The sequence below is a fragment of the Scyliorhinus canicula genome, chromosome 5 (genome assembly GCF_902713615.1).
Source record: "Scyliorhinus canicula chromosome 5, sScyCan1.1, whole genome shotgun sequence".
NCBI lineage: Eukaryota > Metazoa > Chordata > Chondrichthyes > Carcharhiniformes > Scyliorhinidae > Scyliorhinus > Scyliorhinus canicula.
In genome coordinates, this window is record NC_052150.1 from 117,790,079 (window position 1) to 117,812,798 (window position 22,720).

Below are 22,720 nucleotides of genomic sequence, written 5' to 3' on the forward strand. Positions count from 1 at the left end.
CTCCAACTGCTGTCTTGACTGGGGGTTTTTGCCTCCACCTGATGTGCATCAGTAGCTGTGTGGTGCTCAGGAGGTTGCGCCCCAGAAGCCTGACCACAAACATTTCCCACCGAGATGCCTGTATATGCGCTGGTGGAAGGTGGAGATGACAGCTGTGACCCTTCGATCGTGTCTTTGTTGGAGCTCCCCTCCAAGGTAATCTTGTGGGAGGCTCGAGAGGGTCCTACCAAGGATGGGCCGTCGCCGTCGGCTGTAGGGCCTGCGGGAGAATAGGCATGTGGTCAGTGGGAGGGATGGGTCAGTCTGAGAAAGCAATTACAACTCATGTCTGACTGTTCCTCTGGGTGGAGCCTGGTGGTTCCTCACCTTTGGCTTTGCCAGCCTCCCTGTGGGGGACCGCCCTGTTCTTGGCCACCCCACTCGTCTCCAGGCTCTGTTCCTCAAAGGAGGTGAAGAGTTTTAAGTCCAGCACCCCACGGCCAATCTGGGCCCTCTCCTGGTGATTGTGGGAGAGATTTTCTTGAGGAGACAGAGAGAGGACTCATTAGCCACAAGCGTGGTTCACAGTGGTGGAAGGGGGTTGTGAAGGAAGGGTTGGGGAGGGGTCAAAGGGAGAGGAGGATGGTGGGAAGCATGGGTGTCGCATGAAGCGTTGGCAGGGTGGACGCGCATGGGGGCGGGAAGTTCTCGGGAGGTAGGAGGAGGATGCGTGGGGGCATTGGTGTCTAATTCATTGACCTTTTTCCGGCACTGGAGGCCTGTACTCCTGATCACACATCCTGTACTGACAGCCGCCGCCACCTCGTCCCAGGCCCTCGGGGAAACGGCACATCCCGCCTGGCCTCCATTGTGTCTAGAAGCCTCCCCAGATCTGCATTCTCCGAATCCTGGGGCTGGTTTCCTGGGTTCCATTGTTCAAGTTGGCTGGGGTTGGCTGAGCAAGTACTGCTCCACCTTGTTAGAGGAAGGCTTGCAAGCGCAGTGCCAGCAAATCGGTTGGCGAGACGTCATTTGTGGCGAGTAGCCCGTGGGGCTTCTTTAAGTGGAGCAATTAATGTTGACTAGCGTTGCCAACCTCACTGGGCCGAGCGCCGGGAAGCTCACAGGAGTTCCCGGTCGTTACCATACTTAGAAATCTTGCCGAAGAATTCCGCCCACTGTCATTTTTAGGGAGAATAGCGTCCTATATTTTTCCTTCAACTGTCTCCACTCAAAGCACGTTTGGGAGAGATTTAACTCAATTACTATTACCTTTCACTAGTCAATTGCAGGAGTTCAGGAGATTATACAGAAGAAGTCAGTATAAAAAACTTTTATTTCTCCTGACACTGTTTGCAATGTCTGCCCTGTGGACTGTGAGCTGAAAACTTCAAATTCAATCTGATGCAAATAGCGGGATCCAACTGTTTGAGGAAAAGTCCTGGCCAATGGCTGCCAAAGGATAGGTTGCCAGGCATGAAGCTGTTGGATCACAAACACCTTGAACCCATGCTCTGGAAAAATCTACTATGAATTAACTCCCTCCTCCAAACACTTTAATAATCCTAAATCCCTTAATTTTAGATTGCATCTCATCAAGTAAATAGATTAAGAGTAAAAACAATCTCAAATTGTAGGATGAGTCAGATAAATAAATCAGACCTTCCGGCAGGTCATTGTTTTTCCAAATTCTAAGTCTATTTTGTAGTTGCAACAGTAGCACAGAAGGGGCTAAACAAACTATTTTGCTAATGGGAGGGGATGATAATTATGCTCACAAAGGCATCTCTGTGCTGGGCTGAACGCGAGGAGTCAGCAGGTCTGGGATTTGCTGGCTTAACCTTGTCTCCTGCAGTGAACATGCAATTGTCTACTAGAAAGAAATCACCAGAGTGACAAAGTACAAGATTCAACTTCTTGTTGTAGAATATGAATTCACATTAGTCTTCTCAAATTATAAAATATACTGTAATTATAACTTGCATTTAGCACCTGTATCGTTAAAACTGTACTTGTCCATTTGAAATTCGCACTAATTTCTGAACTGCTTCAGCAATTTGTGTTAGATTCTGAGTTTCAGAGAAAGCACTCCCAAAAGGGGCAACATGCCAAGTGTATCATGTGTCATTCATGGCCTTTGTCATCCAATAAAGAACCCTATTTTACTTCTCACTGGATGTGAAATTTAAAAGTAGAAACAAAAAGCTTGCAGCACCATTAAGGCAGTTCCACAACACATGCCGATTGTTAAACTGTGCCACAGTGTGATGAAACAGCAAAATGCTCCACATTTGCCTCATTTGTGTTGTAGATTCCAAGAAGCAAATAACACTGAAATTGTGAATCTGAAAGTACAAATGATTTTCCTAACAGGGTTGTTCAAAAGGTTCATTCACTTGGTTTCTTGGTTGTGGACTTGTTCATATTTGATGACCTCGCTGCTGGTCTATGTAAATAAAATGTTGACCAACATGGAAAAAATCTAGGCCAGCATCACTGGAGGTTTCTATGTATGTTAACCAGCAGTGTTTCACCACTTTATGAGTAGAGATTTAGAATAATTTCAATCCTCCAAAATTAGCAGATTTGTTTCAGGTGGGATAATAAAAGTTGAACATCCACTTGCCTGCTTCTGATTTAATGTCAGTGGAACTGAGAGGTGAATTAGGTGGAGGAAGATTGGAGGCCAAAGACATAATTAGGGTCCAAGTAATGGGGGACAGGCTAGCCACCACAACTAACCCCACCTACAGTAGGGCACCCCTGACCCTTCCAATTTCTCCCTGGATCTTCTGGTCAACCCCACAAATCTCAGTAGGTCAAACCTACTGATCTCCCTATGGTGATAACCACTGTAGTTATGTGTACTGCAGTAGGGGGATGTATGGCTGTACCTGTAATACAGGTTCCTCCGGTAAGCCCCTGCCGGCTAGCTCCGCCCACAGGGAGCTTGTGTATAAATATGCGTGAGAGTCACTCAGACCCTAGTCTTCAGTTGCAGCCGGAGGAATAGCATCACACAGCAATAAAGCCGCGATTGAACTTGTCTCTCATCTTTGAGTGCAATTGTTAGTGCCACACTCCCCACCCTGATATTTTCTCTGTTCCTCAATTTTCACTCTGGCCTCTGACCGTGCCTTACTCCAGGCATAAGGTTGCCAACTGTGCTTAACAGTATCCTCTAGTCTGTCTGAATCATTCCAAATTTTCCTCAAAAGTTTTATTTTTTATTGATTTCACATAATGTCTTAATCTGAATGTTGAAGCAAATAACCATGCATTAAATGAATTGAAACATTTGTAAAGTTCCAGACGAGCAACCACACAGAAATGATGACTGTTAGAAAACTCAATACTTATTTTACCTGCTGGAATACAACTACTCCCCAAAGGGTCTCCCGTGTGGGCCGGGATAGTTATGTCCCAATGAAATCTTGCTTAAGGGTGTAGCTCCGCCCCTTCATCTGGGGAGATCACACCAGTTAAGTTTATTATTGTCACAAGTAGGCTTACATTAACACTGCAATGAAGTTACTGTGAAAAGCTCCTAGTCATTACAGTCCGGCGCCTGTTCGGGTACACAGAGGGAGAATTCAGAATGTCCAATTCACCAAACAGCACGTCTTTCGGGACTGGTGGGAGGAAACTGGAGCATCCGGAGGAAACCCATGCAGACACAGGGAGAGTGTGCAGACTCCGCACAGACAGTGACCCAAGTGGGAATTGAACCTGGGACGCTGGTGCTGTGAAACAACAGTGCTACCCACTGTGCTACCGTGCCACCCATACAGGTGAGGCCAATGGGACTCTGATGTTGCAGACCCCGTGGCCTCTGTCGGGTTATAACAAAAATCAAAAAGTATTCCTGGAGGTTTCATCACATACTTTTTCCAAACTCTCCAGCCATTAATTAGCCAACACATCATCCCTGTGACACACTGATTTCCTACACCAATTGGAAAGCTAGAAGGCTTTGCAGCTAGAAGACTTGGGCAGCACGGTAGCATTGTGGATAGCACAATTGCTTCACAGCTCCAGTGTCCCAGGTTCGATTCCGGCTTGGGTCACTGTCTGTGTGGAGTCTACACATCCTCCCCGTGTGCTCCGGTTTCCTCCCACAGTCCAAAGATGGGCCGAATGGCCTCCTTCTGCACTGTATAATCTATGATAAAGACTCATTACTCAATTGAGTGATGCTTGGCTGTCAGCCAAACTGCCTTTATTTCCCATTTTCGCCATTTCTATAGCTGATAAACAGGAAGGTTCCAAGAAAATGACAAAAATACAATATTTTTTAACGTCCCAATGATTTCTCTCCATAATTGCACACAGCAGTGTCCTGGAGATTGATCTTCAATTCCTGGAGATGCGAATTCTGGACCCCATCCAGACACTATGGGCGGAATTCTCCACAACGGCCGATGTCGTCGTGAAACCCGGAGTGTTTCACGACGGCGTCGGAGGCCGCTCCTCGCCCCCCCCCCCCCCCCCCCCCCCCCCCCCGGGGGGCCTAGGAGAGGCGTTTCGTGAAGCTCAGCCGCCGGGCCTTCACGCTGGCGTCAAGGCGGCGTGCCCGATAATGACACGGCCGGCGGCGCCTTAGTGACGTCAGCCGCGCATGCGCAGGTTGGCCGGCTCGAACCCGCGCATGCGCGATTGCCGTCTTCCCCTCCGCTGCCCCACAAGACGTGGCGGCTTGATCTTGCAGTGCGGTGGAGGGGAGAAAATGCGTCTCTTGGAGACGCCGACCCGATGATCGGTGGGCACCGATCGCGGGCCAGTCCCCTCCCGAGCATGGCCGTGGTGCTCAATCCCCTCTCCGCCCCCCACAGGCCCCAAACTTACCTTTCGCGCGATGTTCACGCCGGCAGCAAACAGGTGTGGTTGCCGCCGGCGTGAACCCGTCGGAGTCGTCAGGCCGCTCGGCCTATCCAGGCCAGAGAATCGTCGGTCACCGGGAAAAACAGCGAGCGGCGATTCTCCGAGCAGGGGTGGGAGAGTCGCGGGGGGTGGCAGAGCGGCCCTCCCGCGATTCCCACACCCGGCGTGGGGAGCGGAGAATCGCGCCCTATATTTCCTCTAGTCTCCAATCATTAGTGTTTCGATCCCAATCGTTTCTCTGACCTCTGATTTTCCCCCAACCTCCAATGTTCCAGCCTTTCTAATCCCTCTGTCCCTTCTCTCCACACCTGGTTCCAACCTGGTGCCGACTGTTACCCACCCAACTTCAGTGATCCCAGACCAGGTTAGGGATGGCAGAGTTTGAGGAAGCTGCAGCATTGCTTGCCGGCAAGGACAGTGATCACTCCTGTGACAATGCGTACGGATCTCAGCTCCATCACTTCACTGTATCCTGCAATTCACAGCGAGTGTAATGTACTCTGAATTTGCTTCAGCTCATCCACCAAAATTGTCCTTTTGTGTTTTTTAGCAAAACACAGCCATGAGCTCCGGAGCACATCTGAGAATGAGAGGGCTCAAGGATAACCATCACAGCGCTGACCCACACCCTTCACCAGAGCAGAGATACAGCGCAAACAACTGTCAGCTCACTTGCAGAGAGACAGAACATCGGGCAGAGCTTCAAGAGTTTCTTAGCAGACCAGCATGCACGATGGAGGAGTCCATCCACGTTCTGTCTCCTGGCCTGGCTCCGACATGCAAGGACCTTGAGGCCAGCACGGGAATGCTGGTGACCACCAGGCTGACCTTGGTCCAGCAGGCGCTGCCAGATTTGAGTTCAGCTGTGCACTGCATGGCCACAAGGCGAACGCCGAGCCAAGCACGGAGGGCAAAACAAGTGCTTCTTGCAAATAAGGCCTAGTAGGGAACGAGCGGAAAGCTTAAAGTGTTAATGAGATTGTTTTCATATTATTAAAATGGATATTCAGATGGGGTTTCATGTGAATTTTGAGGGGGAGAAGGGGAGTGGAACACGGACCAAGGCAGGAAAAGATGATGAGCTGCAGGAATGTACCTCCATAAGGAAACAGTTCGGGCTTGGGTCGTTTGGCCGCCCAACAATAATACAATAAATTAGGAAGAGCTGGACAACCAACTTGTCTCCTCCTTTCAAGTATCGCTCTCAGGCTCCCGGCAATCTTCCTGCCTAGATGAACAACGTGTTAGCTCATTAACCATGGCAAAAACTATTTTGGTTGGCAGATGGGGAGACATTGGAATAGAAACAAGAATCTGGATAGAATGCGAATTGTTATGCAATGCATTCAACCAGCTGAAAAGAGAATTAGTCAAGCTTTATGAAGGGGCTGGTTTAGCACAGGGCTAAAGAGCTGGTTTTTAAAGCAGGCCAGCAGCACGGTTCAATTCCCGTACCAGCCTCCCCGAACAGGCGCCAGAATGTGGCGACTAGGGGCTTTTCACAGTAACTTCATTTGAAGCCTACTTGTGACAATAAGCCATTGGTCTTCATAAATTATGTCAGGGAGACATGGCTCCAAACAGTGCATCAACTGCATTTAGGCGAAAGATGGGCCTATTAGAGCTGCACTTTTTCCGGTCCCTGTATTTTTTGAGAATAAGTGAAATGGAGGCTTGTGTTAATGTAGGGGGGGTAGGTTTAACTTTGGGTCTAAGACATAGTTCAAGTCTCCTCTGAAGATAAGATGATGCGTGTCCAGGTTGGGAAGGGAGGTTAGGAGCGAAGTGATAAACTTTGCATCATCGCAGTGGGTCATAGACATTTACCAAGGCTACAGGAGTTTGATGAAGCGTGCTACTAACTATTGTGTACAGTCCATCAGGGTCTGAGATAGTTGGATCGGCTTGGGTTCTGAGGGGTGACCTGATCGAGATGTACAATAGTACGAGGGTATGTACAGGGTGCACAGGGAACTGCTGTTCCCCTTAGTTGAAGGGTCAGTTACAAAGGGACACAAGTTCAAGGTAAGGGTAGGAGCTTTCGGGGGCATTTGAGGAAAAGCATTTTTACCTAGAGGGTGGTGGAATGCACTGCCTGGGAGGGTGGTAGAAGAAGGTTGCCTCACATCCTTTAAAAAATACCTGGATGAGTACTTGGCACGTCATAACATTCAAGGCTGTGGGCTAAGTGCTGGCAAATGGGATTAGGTAGGCAGGCCAAAGGTCTTTCATGCGTCAGTGCAGACTCGATGGGCCAAAGGGCCTCTTCTGTTCTGTATTATTCTGTGATTCTGTGGTTGCACGAGTCCTGCAGCACTGGGGGGGAAGGAGACCCCTACATTCCCCAACCCCAGTAGCAGTACTGATCCGGGCTGGTGATACAGGAGGTTGCATGGGTCCAGCAGCACGATCAGGTCCACAAAACTAGCTTGGCATGGAGATTGAGAAAATAAATCAGTCTACCTCAGCAGATTGGTGAACAGTGCATCAGGAGCAGTGTGCACTATGGCAGCTGGGCTTTGTCGCACTCACCTCAAAGTCTCTGGTGAAATGAGGACTGCCTTATGCACACCACTCTTTATCTATCGAGTTCTGCCCTGATGCAAGATCGGAAGGTTTGATGGGATCCTGACAGCCAACTGTTTTAATGAGCATTCATGAGATGCGTGAATGCACGTATCGTTCACACCACAAACTAGCAGGAGGACCAAACCGTCATTGGGAGAATTGTAACATTCTTTTACGCTTGTGGATTTCCAACTTTTTGGTTCCCGCCAAGAGTAGTTGTTTATTTTCCTCCCCCGCCCACCACCAAACCTGCTACATCAGGATGGGAGAATTCCAGCCAAATTTGAAACTGGAAGACTAAAGTGCCAAATAGAAAGAAGAGATTCCGTTCCTTGAGCTTCACCGGAACACTGTACGATGTTGAGGGTATGGAATTCGGCATGCAAGCAAGATGGGGAATTAAAATGACAAGTGACTGGAAGCTCAGGGTCACACTTTCAAACTAAATGGAATTGTTCTGAAAAGCAGTGACCTGCTTCATATTCAGTCTCCCCAAAGTAGAGCAGACTGATTTGTGAGCAGCTAATGCATTATACTAATTTGAAAGATGTGCATATCAATTGCTATTGTACCTGGAAGGAGTGTTTGTGGCCTTGGATGAAGGGGGGGGAGAAGAGATAAAAAGGAAGGTGTTGCATCTCCTCTGCTTGCATCGAAAGGTGCCATGGAGATGGGGTGTTGAGTTGATTGATGAGTGGACCAGGGTGTCGTGGAGGGAACAATCCTTTTGGAATGCTGATTCTCACTGGGCAGGGATTGGTTGAACATGTGCAATCTTCCAGTTTTCAGCTAATTCACTATCCATCAGCGAGGAGCCTGGTGAATCACGTGGCAAGATTTATCCGCCCTGCCATTACCTCCTGGTGTTGAAAGTTGTGACGATATATTTTAATGGCACTCGGACAGATATTCAATTATTGCAACCCAAGAATTCTGCAGCACATAAAATATGTGGTGCCAAGAAGATCAAAACCACCAGCACCAAGTTTCAGTGAAGTCTCACTGGGGATTCCCCTCTAGGCCCTCCACCAAATGGAGGATATGTTCTTCCATTGGGAAAAGACTAGAAGATCCTCTCACTTAACCATGCCGGCCTGGGATGAGATCAAAGAGAGTCCAGCACGTGCAGGAAACAAAAAGGGACCACCCTGCAGTGCTGAAAAAGGATGTATGATCGGCTCTGCTCCACCAGGAAGTGAAACTGCTACTCAATCCGAACTCACACTGTCATAAAGGCATCAGTTTCTAACCATTAGCGTCCACAGAAATGTCATATACTATCAGCATATGGAAAATCAGCATTGAATGTCTGTTAATTATTTTTTTAAATATAAATTTAGAGTACCCAATTCATTTTTTTCCAATTAAAGGACAATTTAGCGTGGCCAATTCATCTACCCTGCACATCTTCGTCGGTTGTGGGGGTGAGACCCATGCAGACACTGGGAGAATCTGCAAACTCCACACGACAGTGACCCAGTCCTTGGTACGGTGAGGCAGCAGTGCTAACCACTGCATCACTGTGCCGCCCTGTCTGCCAGTTATTTTAAGCTCTCCATCTCAAGTAAGATCCTGAACAAAAATCATCTGAATTCTTTACTGGGAGGACTCAGCAAACACAAAAAACATGCATGCTGTTGTACTGCCCTTTCCTCCATAGTGCTCACAGTCAATCTTTCTGTCGTTATGCAGGACCAGCTGACTGTGATGAGGAGAAACAAATGCAGACCTGTCTGTTGCAGTACCATTGCAAACCTTGACTATCCGTTTCCACTGGCATCCTCCAGTCTAACTGTGTCACCTGGATGCAGTTGCTGGAGCTTCCTTGCGTATCTATCGTAAAATCTTTTCTGCCTCCAGTTTTGAAGAAGCAGTTGCCGTACCAGACCTCGATCCACAGGGTGAGTTGCAATGGAAGGCATGGTCAGTCGTAGCTGTCTATTCATTAGCAGCTGTGCCTGTGACAGCCCATTGATAAGTGGTGCTGAACAATTGCTCTAAAGTGCCAGATACATAGAACATAGAACATAGAACAGTACAGCACAGAACAGGCCCTTCGGCCCTCAATGTTGTGCCGAGCCATGATCACCCTACTCAAACCCACATATCCACCCTATACCCGTAACCCAACAACCCCCCCCCTTAACCTTACATTTATTAGGACACTACGGGCAATTTAGCATGGCCAATCCACCTAACCCGCACATCTTTGGACTGTGGGAGGAAACCGGAGCACCCGGAGGAAACCCACGCACACAGGGGGAGGACGTGCAGACTCCACACAGACAGTGACCCAGCCGGGAATCGACCCTGGGACCCTGGAGCTGTGAAGCATTTATGCTAACCACCATGCTACCCTGCTGCCCCGAATGTCTTCCTAGCTGTCAATGGCTTTTGTTTAGCAGCTGTTTAACAATGTGCACGCCCTTTTCTGCCTTCCCGTTTGACTGGGGATATAAGGGATTTGAAGTAATGTGCTTAAAGTCATAATGATGGGCAAACTCAGTCCACTCATAGTTTTTGAAACAGGGAGCATTGTCAGTCATAACAGAGTTTGCTCTGTCATGCCAGACAAAAATCCCTTTAGCATGTTGGATAACACACTGAGCAGTTGAGTTCGCTAACTGCTACCTCTGGGTAATTAAAGAAGTAATCGATGATCAAAACGTAGTCTTTTCTATTGAAGTGGAAAAGATCCATGTTCCGACGATGCCACTTTCCAAAATGGTGCTTTGAAAATGTGTTCCTTCTTCCTCGACCGTGATTTCCTACCTACAGTTGTGGACAGGGCCCTCAACAGTGTGCGGTCCATCTCCCGCGCCACTACCCTTGCCCCCTCCACTCCCTCCCAGAACAAGGATAGAGTCCCCCTCGTTCTCACATTTCATCCCACCAGCCTCCGTATGCAACGCATAATCCTCCGCCATTTTCGCCAACTCCAGCGTAATGCCACCACCAAACATATCTTCCCTTCACTCCCTCTGTCAGCATTCCGCAGAGACCATTCCCTCCGAGACAATTTAGTCCACTCCTCCACCATACCCAGTAGCTCCCCCATCACCCATGGCACCTTCCCATGCAATCGCAGAGGGTGTAACACCTGCCCCTTTACCTCTTCCATGCTTAACATTCCAGGCCCAAAACACTCATTCCAGGTTAAGCAGCCTTTCACTTGCATCTCTTTTAATTTGGTCTATTGCATTCGCTGCTCCCAATGTGGTCTCCTCTATATCGGAGAGACCAAACGCAGACTGGGTGATCGCTTTGCTGAGTACCTTTGGTCTGTGCGCATTCAGGTTCCTGACCTTCCTGTTGCTTGCCATTTTAACAAAAGACCCTGCTCCCAAGCCCACATGTCTGTTCTTGGCCTGCTGCAATGTTCCAGTGAAGCGCAACACAAACTGGAGGAACAACATCTCATCTTCCGGTTAGGCACACTACAGCCTTCCATCCTGAACATTGAGTTCAACAACTTCAGATGATCAGCCCCACCTCGACCCATTTGTTTTCAATTGATTTTAACTGTCTTTTACCATTTCTTTCTTTCTTAATATACATTTAATTTTTCTCCCCCCAATCTTATTCACCTTTCCTGACCTTTCTCCTCTTTGCTTCCCCTTCCCCTCCCCCCACACCTACAGTTCATCCTCCGATGTTAGTTTCCCTGCTGTTTGGCCTTTCACATCTTTTGTCCTCTCTGGGGACTGCCATTAACACTCTTTCCCCTTAGTATCTGTGGCCATTAGCACCCAGTTTCACTGGGTTTCTGTGGCTATGACTCATCTTTCATTCTCACTCGACAGTATAAATATTTCCCACTTTCTCTGTCTGTTAGCTTTGACAAAGAGTCATCGGACTTGAACCGTTAGCTCTTTTCTCTCCCTATAGATGCTGCCAGACTTGCTGAGATTTTCCAGCATTCTCCCTTTCGTTTCAGATCCATGCCCATCTTCTGCCAAGGAGCTGTGATGATTTTACCCATGTGCATCGGCTCTTTGCTCTGCTTCCACTGGAACTTTTTACAAGTGTCATAGTTGTCTTTGAAGGGAAGAGGTTGCCACTGACTGCTATGCCAATACTCACTGGGCCTAATCCCCATGTCACCCAGGACAGAAACGTGGTTGGCTTTTGAGGAATTTTGAAGGGCAGCACGGTAGCATAGTGGTTAGCACAGTTGCTTCACAGCTCCAGGAACCCAGGTTCAATTCTCGGGTGGGTCACTGTCTGTGCTGAGTCTGCACGTTCTCCCCATGTCTGCGTGGGTTTCCTCCGGGTGCTCCGGTTTCCTCCCACAGTCCAAAGATGTGCGAGTTAGGTGGATTGGACATGCTAAATTGCCCTTTGGGCCCAGAAAATGTTAAATGGGGGTTACTGGGATAGGGTAGGGTAGATACATAGGCTTCAGTAGGGTGCTCTTTGTAAGGGCCGGTGCAGACCTGATGGGCCAAATGGCCTCCTTCTGCACTGTAAATTCTATGATTCTATGAATGCAAGATCATGAGTGTTGGTAACTAATGAAACCATGTGAGGCACTCTCTGAGAGAATGATGCAAACAAACCTCAGAGCTTTGGGTGCATGTAGAGGTACAGGCCTCTGCATCTTGATGTGAGAAGGGCATTTAGGGGCAGTAGCAAGGTAATGTCTCTGAATTATTCATCAATGTGAGCTGGCAAATGAAGAGATAGTGCTCTCTGGATAATTATTTCCCTCTTGAGATGGTCAAAATCAAACCATTGATAAATATTTTCTTTGATCGCGCAGCCTTGATTCACTGGTGTCATACTGATATGAGTGCATCCATAGGTGCATTGGTGTTTCAATCACATGAAAGTTGCAATGCCCACTGATTTGATGACGACATGACTGAAAGGAAAACACAAAGTGCAATTGCTTAAGGAGGTGTGCTGATCAGGTGTGCTTATGGGGGTATGTCATCGCTCTCGAGGCATATGCAACTGGTTGCCATTGCCTTTCACTTGTTTGTTATAACAGTTCTGCACCTATTCCGAGTTTGCTGGCATCTGTAGAGACCTTCGTGCTGCTTTTGGGATCAAAGAACGACAGAACAAGTGCTGTAGTGAGAGCTCTTTTCAGATCAGACCACTCTGTTGTGTTCATCAGACCATTAAACGTCACATTCTTTCAGATAAGCTGTTTTGGAGTCATTGTGCATGATATGTTGCTCTGTTTCGGTCCCAACAGCGTCGCCAATACTGTGGGTACTTCTACTTATCTCGGTGAACCACAAGTCTTTCCCTTAAATCGATCAAATGACCACACAACCAGTTAATTAGTTCAAAAGATGGTTTATTTACATACACAAGAGTTATCTCAACATGCAAACACAATATCTGCTACGAGTTAAACTACACCTATCAGCTACAACAGGGGTGGGCAAACTTTTCCGTGCAAGGGCCACATTCAGAAATTCCCAATTTTAAAGGGCCGCATAGTATATTAAGTAAAAAAATTAATATTTTAAATAGCCAAAATGAAAGGTCTTTAAAGAAAAAAAGCACATTTATTTGAAAAACAAAGTAACTCAGTAAGTAACAGAACAATGTCAATGAGAATGATGATGTGGAGATGCCGGCGTTGGACTGGGGTGAGCACAGTAAGAAGTCTTACAACACCAGGTTAAAGTCCAACAGGTTTGTTTCAAACACGAGCTTTCGGAGCACGGCTCCTTCTTCAGGTGAATGGAAAGGCTTGTTCCAGAAATGTTTATATAGACACAGTCAGAGATGCCCCGGAATGCGAGCACCTGCAGGCAATCAAATCATCAAAGATGCAGAGAGAGAGGTAACTCCAGGTTAAAGAGGTGTGAATTGTCCCAAGCCAGTTCAGTCGGTAGGCCTCTGCAAGTCCAGGCTTGTTGGTGGGGGCCGAATGTAATGCGACATGAATCCCAGATCCCGGTTGAGTCCGCATTCATGCGTGCGGAACTTAGCTATAAGTTTTTGCTCAGCAATTTTGCGTTGTCGCGTCTCCTGAAGGCCTCCTTGTAGAATGCTGACCCGGAGATCAGAGGCTGAATGTCCTTGACTGCTGAAGTGTTCCCCAACTGGAAGGGAACAGTCCTGCCTGTTGATAGTCGCACGATGCCCGTTTATTCGTTGTCGCAGTGTCTGCATGGTCTCGCCAATGTACCACGCTTCGGAACATCCTTTCCTGCAGCGTATGAGGTAGACTACATTGGTCGAGTCGCACGAGTATGCGCCGCGTACCTGGTGGGTGGTGTTTCCACGTGTAATGGTGGTGTCCATGTCGATGATCTGGCATGTCTTGCAGAGATTACCCTGGCAGGGTTTTGTGGTGTTGTGGTTGCTGTTCTGAAGGCTGGGTAATTTGCTGCAAACAATGGTTTGTTTGAGGTTGCGCGGTTGTTTGAAGGCCAGTAGTGGGGGTGTGGGGATGACCTTGGCAAGATGTCCATCCTCGCTGATGATGTGTTGGAGGCTGCGAAGAAGATGTCGTAGTTTCTCCGCCCCAGGAAAGTACTGGACGACGAAGGGTACTCTGTCAGTGGTGTCCCGTGTTTGTCTTCTGAGGAGGTCGGTGCGGTTTTTTGCTGTGGCGCGGTGGAACTGTCGATCAATGAGTCGAGCGCCATATCCCGTTCGTACGAGGGCATCTTTCAGCATCTGTAGGTGTCTGTTGCGCTCCTCCTTGTCTGAGCAGATCCTGTGTATACGGAGGGCTTGTCCATAGGGGATGGCTTCTTTAATGTGTTTCGGGTGAAAGCTGGAGAAGTGGAGCATCGTGAGATTATCTGTGGGCTTGCGGTAAAGCGAGGTGCTGAGGTGACCGTCCTTGATGGAGACGAGTGTGTCCAAGAATGGAACTGAATTTGGAGAATAGTCCATGGTGAGTTTGATGGTGGGATGGAACTTATTGATGTCATCGTGTAGTCGTTTCAGTGATGTCTCGCCGTGGGTCCAAAGGAAAAAAATGTCATCGATGTATCTGGTGTATAGCATCGGTTGAAAGTCCTGTGTGGTGAGGAAGTCCTGTTCAAACTTGTGCATGAAGATGTTGGCATATTGAGGTGCAAATTTGGTCCCCATGGCTGTTCCGTGCGTCTGGATGAAGAATTTGTTGTCGAAGGTGAAGACGTTGGGGTCTAGAATGAAACGGATGAGTTGCAGAATTGCGTCTGGAGATTGGCAGTTGTCGGTGTTGAGGACTGAGGCTGTTGCAGCAATGCCGTCGTCATGGGGGATGCTGGTGTAGAGTGCCGAGACATCCATTGTGACGAGGAATGTTCCTGGTTCAACTGGTCCATGGGTGCTGAGTTTCTGTAGGAAGTCCGTCGTGTCGCGACAGAAGCTGGGTGTACCTTGTACGATGGGTTTCAAGATGCCCTCGATGTGGCCAGAGAGGTTCTCACACAGGGTCCCATTGCCTGAAACGATAGGACGGCCTGGTGTGTTGGCCTTGTGTATTTTCGGGAGGCAGTAGAGATCTCCAATGCGGGGATTACGTGGGATGAGAGCACGTAGGGTGTTCTGAAGGTCTGGATCTAAGGTCTTGATCAGTCTGCTGAGTTGGCGGATGTGTTCCTTGGTTGGATCTGCGGGTAACTGCCTGTAGTGTTCCTGGTTGTCGAGTTGTCGGTATACTTCTTTGCAGTAGTCTGTTCTGTTCAGTATGACGGTGGCCCCTCCTTTGTCTGCTGGTTTGATGACGATGTTGCGGTTGGTCTTGAGAGTGCGGATGGCGTTGCGTTGTGCTTGGGTGACGTTTGAGGCTGCCTTGTGATTGCGAGTGATGAATCTGGCATTGACACGACTTCTGACGGCTTGAGCATACATGTCGAGTCTAGGGCAGCGGCCTTCCGGAGGGGTCCAATTTGACTCTTTCCTTTTCGGTTGCTGCACTGCAGATCTCGCGGTCTGCTGTTCCGGTTCATTGGTCGTGTCCCTGGGTTCGCTGTCGGCCTCTTGGGGTCTGTGGAAGAATTCCCGGAGCCTCATTCGCCTGATGAATTCCTCCGTATCTGCCGCGAGACTGATGGGGTCCATTTTGGTGGTGGTGCAGAAATTGAGCCCTCTGCTGAGGACTTCGATTTCGTCTGGTTGAAGGGTGTAGTCTGACAAGTTGACAATGGATTTCCCTGTATTGTTTTCGACTGTTGTACCGGGAGAAGCTTGATTGCTGCTGGTGGTGATGCCAAGTTTCTCAAGCTTCCTGTTCTTGGTGTGCATGTAGGTGGCATAGTATTGCTGTCTCATCTGTTTGGCGGTGTTCCGCAGCTGGTCTGCTGTGTCCTGAGCGCAAGTTGAGAATATGGCCTCTCTCTTGGTTTCCAGGTTGCGTCGACTGCTGTAGAGTTGGTGTACGAGGTGTTTGAGGAGTGTGACAGAGGTGCGGTGGCAGAGTCTTTCAGCGTAGTCTGTGTTGTAAGTCGACTTGAGTGGGTTTTTGATCTGTAGTCCTTTCGGGATCTTGTCTGCTTTTTTGCATCTTTGTAGAAACTGAATGTCAGTGTCTATATGCGCGATGTTCCTGGAGATCATCTCCACTTTGAGCCGGCAGTTTGCGGTGTCAATGGTAGCCATGATGTGGAGATGCCGGCGTTGGACTGGGGTGAGCACAGTAAGAAGTCTTACAACACCAGGTTAAAGTCCAACAGGTTTGTTTCAAACACGAGCTTTCGGAGCACGGCTCCTTCTTCAGGTGAATGGAAAGGCTTGTTCCAGAAATGTTTATATAGACACAGTCAGAGATGCCCCGGAATGCGAGCACCTGCAGGCAATCAAATCATCAAAGATGCAGAGAGAGAGGTAACTCCAGGTTAAAGAGGTGTGAATTGTCCCAAGCCAGTTCAGTCGGTAGGCCTCTGCAAGTCCAGGCTTGTTGGTGGGGGCCGAATGTAATGCGACATGAATCCCAGATCCCGGTTGAGTCCGCATTCATGCGTGCGGAACTTAGCTATAAGTTTGTGCTCAGCAATTTTGCGTTGTCGCGTCTCCTGAAGGCCTCCTTGTAGAATGCTGACCCGGAGATCAGAGGCTGAATGTCCTTGACTGCTGAAGTGTTCCCCAACTGGAAGGGAACAGTCCTGCCTGTTGATAGTCGCACGATGCCCGTTTATTCGTTGTCACAGTGTCTGCATGGTCTCGCCAATGTACCACGCTTCGGGACATCCTTTCCTGCAGCGTATGAGGTAGACTACATTGGTCGAGTCGCACGAGTATGCGCCGCGTACCTGGTGGGTGGTGTTTCCACGTGTAATGGTGGTGTCCATGTCGATGATCTGGCATGTCTTGCAGAGATTACCCTGGCAGGGTTTTGTGGTGTTGTGGTTGCTGTTCTGAAGGCTGGGTAATTTGCTGCAAACAATGGTTTGTTTGAGGTTGCGCGGTTGTTTGAAGGCCAGTAGTGGGGGTGTGGGGATGACCTTGGCAAGATGTCCATCCTCGCTGATGATGTGTTGGAGGCTGCGAAGAAGATGTCGTAGTTTCTCCGCCCCAGGAAAGTACTGGACGACGAAGGGTACTCTGTCAGTGGTGTCCCGTGTTTGTCTTCTGAGGAGGTCGGTGCGGTTTTTTGCTGTGGCGCGGTGGAACTGTCGATCAATGAGTCGAGCGCCATATCCCGTTCGTACGAGGGCATCTTTCAGCATCTGTAGGTGTCTGTTGCGCTCCTCCTTGTCTGAGCAGATCCTGTGTATACGGAGGGCTTGTCCATAGGGGATGGCTTCTTTAATGTGTTTCGGGTGAAAGCTGGAGAAGTGGAGCATCGTGAGATTATCTGTGGGCTTGCGGTAAAGCGAGGTGCTGAGGTGACCGTCCTTGATGGAGACGAGTGTGTCCAAGAATGGAACTGAATTTGGAGAATAGTCCATGGTGAGTTTGATGGTGGGATGGAACTTATTGATGTCATCGTGTAGTCGTTTCAGTGATGTCTCGCCGTGGGTCCAAAGGAAAAAAATGTCATCGATGTATCTGGTGTATAGCATCGGTTGAAAGTCCTGTGTGGTGAGGAAGTCCTGTTCAAACTTGTGCATGAAGATGTTGGCATATTGAGGTGCAAATTTGGTCCCCATGGCTGTTCCGTGCGTCTGGATGAAGAATTTGTTGTCGAAGGTGAAGACGTTGTGGTCTAGAATGAAACGGATGAGTTGCAGAATTGCGTCTGGAGATTGGCAGTTGTCGGTGTTGAGGACTGAGGCTGTTGCAGCAATGCCGTCGTCATGGGGGATGCTGGTGTAGAGTGCCGAGACATCCATTGTGACGAGGAATGTTCCTGGTTCAACTGGTCCATGGGTGCTGAGTTTCTGTAGGAAGTCCGTCGTGTCGCGACAGAAGCTGGGTGTACCTTGTACGATGGGTTTCAAGATGCCCTCGATGTGGCCAGAGAGGTTCTCACACAGGGTCCCATTGCCTGAAACGATAGGACGGCCTGGTGTGTTGGCCTTGTGTATTTTCGGGAGGCAGTAGAGATCTCCAATGCGGGGATTACGTGGGATGAGAGCACGTAGGGTGTTCTGAAGGTCTGGATCTAAGGTCTTGATCAGTCTGCTGAGTTGGCGGATGTGTTCCTTGGTTGGATCTGCGGGTAACTGCCTGTAGTGTTCCTGGTTGTCGAGTTGTCGGTATACTTCTTTGCAGTAGTCTGTTCTGTTCAGTATGACGGTGGCCCCTCCTTTGTCTGCTGGTTTGATGACGATGTTGCGGTTGGTCTTGAGAGTGCGGATGGCGTTGCGTTGTGCTTGGGTGACGTTTGAGGCTGCCTTGTGATTGCGAGTGATGAATCTGGCATTGACACGACTTCTGACGGCTTGAGCATACATGTCGAGTCTAGGGCAGCGGCCTTCCGGAGGGGTCCAATTTGACTCTTTCCTTTTCGGTTGCTGCACTGCAGATCTCGCGGTCTGCTGTTCCGGTTCATTGGTCGTGTCCCTGGGTTCGCTGTCGGCCTCTTGGGGTCTGTGGAAGAATTCCCGGAGCCTCATTCGCCTGTGCGACTATCAACAGGCAGGACTGTTCCCTTCCAGTTGGGGAACACTTCAGCAGTCAAGGACATTCAGCCTCTGATCTCCGGGTCAGCATTCTACAAGGAGGCCTTCAGGAGACGCGACAACGTAAAATTGCTGAGCAAAAACTTATAGCTAAGTTCCGCACGCATGAATGCGGACTCAACCGGGATCTGGGATTCATGTCGCATTACATTCGGCCCCCACCAACAAGCCTGGACTTGCAGAGGCCTACCGACTGAACTGGCTTGGGACAATTCACACCTCTTTAACCTGGAGTTACCTCTCTCTCTGCATCTTTGATGATTTGATTGCCTGCAGGTGCTCGCATTCCGGGGCATCTCTGACTGTGTCTATATAAACATTTCTGGAACAAGCCTTTCCATTCACCTGAAGAAGGAGCCGTGCTCCGAAAGCTCGTGTTTGAAACAAACCTGTTGGACTTTAACCTGGTGTTGTAAGACTTCTTACAATGAGAATGATGCATCTGACTGCAGTCATTTACCAGTTTGTTGAAATCAGGTGTCAAGTTGCTTGTGCTGATCCTAATACCGACAGAAGCACAGCCTAGCCGAGTCAACGATAAAAACGCGCGTAGTGGGGTGGATGAGTGGGGCTGCCTTATTGGTCGGTTTAGTTGGGTGTGCGACCAATAGGAGTCCAGGTTACAAACAATAATAAGGCCTATTGTTTGTAACCTGGACTCCTATTGGTCGCACACCCAACTAAACCGACCAATGAGACAGCCCCACTCATCCACCCCACTACGCGCATTTTTATGCGGCCCGCCAATGAGGTCCCCGGAATCATAACCGGCATTTTTGAAAAGCCGCCGGGGAAAAGCCGCTGAATAAGCGCATTTACTTCAGCGGCTTTTCCCTGGCGGCTTTTCAAAAATGCCGGTTATGATTCCGGGCACCTCATTGGCGGGCCACATAAAAACCTTTGTCGGGCCGCATGCGGCCCGCGGGCCGTAGTGTGTCCACCCCTGATCTACAATAACCTATACTTGACTTCAGGGCAACCGGCACTGTGCAAATGAATAAGGCCTTTATCTGGATTTCACTTGGCTGGTTCGAAGAAAGTGGCTCTGTCTCTGCTGGGCTCATCCGTCAGGTAGCGATTGTTGGTCTTGAACTTAGATGGCTGTTCCTGCTGCAATTGGGTTGGCACCGGCCGGATCCAAAAGAGACAGAATACATGGCTGTGCTCCCCTCTGGGATTTTGCGCTCTTTGGGGCAGTCCTTAACCTTGGACCCAATAGTTCGACAGGGCTCTGATCACTGTCTTTGATTTTGGCCAATAAAGGGGCAGGTGCTTGGTAGCCAGGTGAGTCCTAAGCAGTCATTGACCTTGGCAGTTGTGCTTTCTGAGTAAGGGGAGTGGCGCCAATCAGTCTGTGGCTGTACCGGTTGCTTGACTGGAGTCCTATTGGCCTGGGAAAATGGGCTATTAAAATGTAAATGAGCGGGGGTTTTGGTCAGGTCTGGTTACCTGTGTTTTAGATACACATAGGCTGTGTGTCTGTCTGAGTCCTGGGCTGGCAAAATTCCCATGGTCCTTTGCAGGTGGCCATCTTAGATGGCTACAGATGCCATGTTTGGTATAAATTTCCCTCCAAAATGGACAACAGCTAGTATCCTTAGGACTGCCTTTTTGTTTTTTGGACATTATATTCTGGTAATGGCTGCTGTCTTTTCACTACCGGGCTGGACTCCTTGAGCTGATAGTTGATCACCCAAGAAAATTAGTCTGGAGATGCCAAATTGGCATTTGGCTATGTTCCATTTGAGACCAAACTTTTCAATGCGCTTCATGACTTGCTGAAGTCATGCATTATGTTCTTCTTCATTTGATGACTATAGATTATGTCATCCATGTACACTCGTACACCGGTAATACCTTCGACCATCTGTGGCATAGCCCGATGAAAAATTTCGGAAGCTGAAATAATCCCGAAAGGCATTCTCCCATATGGTGTGTTAAACATGCAGAGTGTTTTACTTTTTTACTTACATCATCTAATTTTAGTTGGCAAAAACTCCTGGATGTGTCTAGCTTGGGAAAGATCTTGGCATCTGACATTTCAGTAGTAATTTCCGCCCTTTTCGGAATCAGGTAGTTCCCGCTTAATATTCTGATTCAGATACTTGGGATCGATACAGATTCTCAGGCCACCGTTGGCTTTCTTCACACAAACCATTGAACTGACCCAATCAGCTGATTCTTCCACTTTGGTGATTATTCCCAACTGCTGCATGCGCTCAAGTTTCACTTTTAAACGTTCCCTCAAATGAGCTGGTACCCTCTTAGGTGGATGAATTACTGGTTTGGCATTTGCTTTCAACTAGATTTTGTATTCAAATACCATAAAAAGCATGAGGACATTTCTGAATAATTACCTCAATCATTGCAATTGGATGAAATCCTGTCTGAGCTGCAAATGCAGAATCTCACATGCCCGAACGCCAAGTAACAATGATCTATTTCATTCAACAATCTTGAATTTAATTGGAATCTTTTTCTCTTTAACTACAACTGTTAATGGCAGGTATCCATTGCAGTTATCATGCTGCCATTATAATCTCGCAGAGACAATCATTCTCATCAATCACTGGTTTTATCCTTAATCTGGCTATATCTGTCTGATTAATAAGATTAGCCCTTGCTCCAGTATCCAATTTTGCCTTTATGTTGGTTCCATTTACTATTAAAGGGATTGTCCAATTATCCATATTCTGAACGATGGAAATGTGTTTTAAAGTTTCTGAATCAGAGGTTTCATGTTGCGCTTTTTCTGTGCTTTCTAGTATTTCAACAAAGAAGGAATCCTCTAAGTCAAATTCATCTTTCTCTGAGTCAGATTTGATCGCATGCTTTAAGTTTCTTTTAATGCTTACTTCTTGCACATCTCTTCACTGTACTCAGCTTTTTAAACTACTGCAAATTTGTTCCTGATCTACATTGAGATGCAATGTAAAATGTAACACAAGCAAACCCCATCTCTTGTGGAACCCCTCACTCACCTCCCTCAAAACAAATTTGACCTTCTGCATATACAAGAACTCCAATAGATCCCCCAGCCACACTGAGGCGCAGGGTGGAGAAGATGACCACCACACCAACAGGATCCGCCAGCGAGCAATCAGCGAGGCGAAGGCTAAAACATCTGCCCCTGCTCCCGTCTGCAGCTCCGGCAAGTTCGATACACCAAATATGGCCCCCAGGGGACTGGGCTCCAAATCCATGTGCAAGATCGCCGACATGGTGCTGAAGAATGACCTTCAAAATCTCCCCAACTTCCGGTAGGACCGGAATATATGTACATGATTGTCCAGGCCCCTCCTTCACCATTCTCAAATGTCCTCCACCCCTCAAACAACTGTCGTAGGGTTGAGCGTGCACCAACCTTAGAAAGTAAAATTCAGGTCTATTGCTTTTCAGCTGTCGAGATATAAGATCCAGATGCCTTCCCTGATCATCACTGTGCCCTGTTTCACAATCCCATGACTTGAGCCCCCAGGTCCAAATGCCTTGGTGACAGATGACACCCTGTACGCCATAGTGTGCACAGCCACGCAAGACCAGCACCAAGACATGCATGCCATGTAGAACCCTCTGACATGGTCCATACAGCCCCAGGGCAGTCTCCGACATATGCCTCCAAACATATGTCCAGTCTCTGATCATTGCCCCCAACAGCATGCTCCAGCCCCAGAGCAGTCTCTGATTCTTTCACAGATAGTCTTTTAACTCTTGTCCCTGGACAATCTTTCATTCGGTTTCCTGCTCTCACTATCTCACCCCTCCTCTCCCTTGTTTCCCTGCATTGTCCTGCCCCATCTCACCTTCTCCTCTCGTTTTTCATCTTCCCAAGTCCGGTCTCCATATCAGCCTTCCCTTCTCGAGTTTCCCCCTTGTGCTGCCTTCAGGTCACCTTCTGCCCCAACCCCTACACCTGCAAGTTTTGCCTCTGTCTCCTCCCAACTGGTTGTGCTTCCCATGCCCAGCTTTGTGCTACAGTCACCAGATACCTCACAGTTACGGTCAGAAAGGAAGGCGAAAGCAACGAGTGCTCATGCCTGAGCTGTGGATAAAGTTCAGCTTGTCAGGTGCATTCCACATACACAGTTGTAAAATAGACCATTAGAATTATCTGCTCATGGCACTTAATTTGAGGGGGCATGTAATTCTGGTGAGTTAGCCTTTTAATGAGGATTTATGAGGTGCAAATATGGTTCCCCAAATAACGCGGGGGAGAACTGAACCTTTAGCCCGCCATCAAAATCAGAAGATCAAAATTCCAAACT

General features: G+C 48.4%; 1 protein-coding gene across 6 annotated transcripts in view; it reads right to left on the reverse strand.

Annotated features, from left to right (window-relative positions):
- Positions 1-22,720, reverse strand: part of LOC119966204 (calcium-binding mitochondrial carrier protein Aralar2) — a 413,059-nt gene that overhangs the window by 71,724 nt on the left and 318,615 nt on the right. The gene's annotated exons all lie outside the window — the stretch shown is intronic.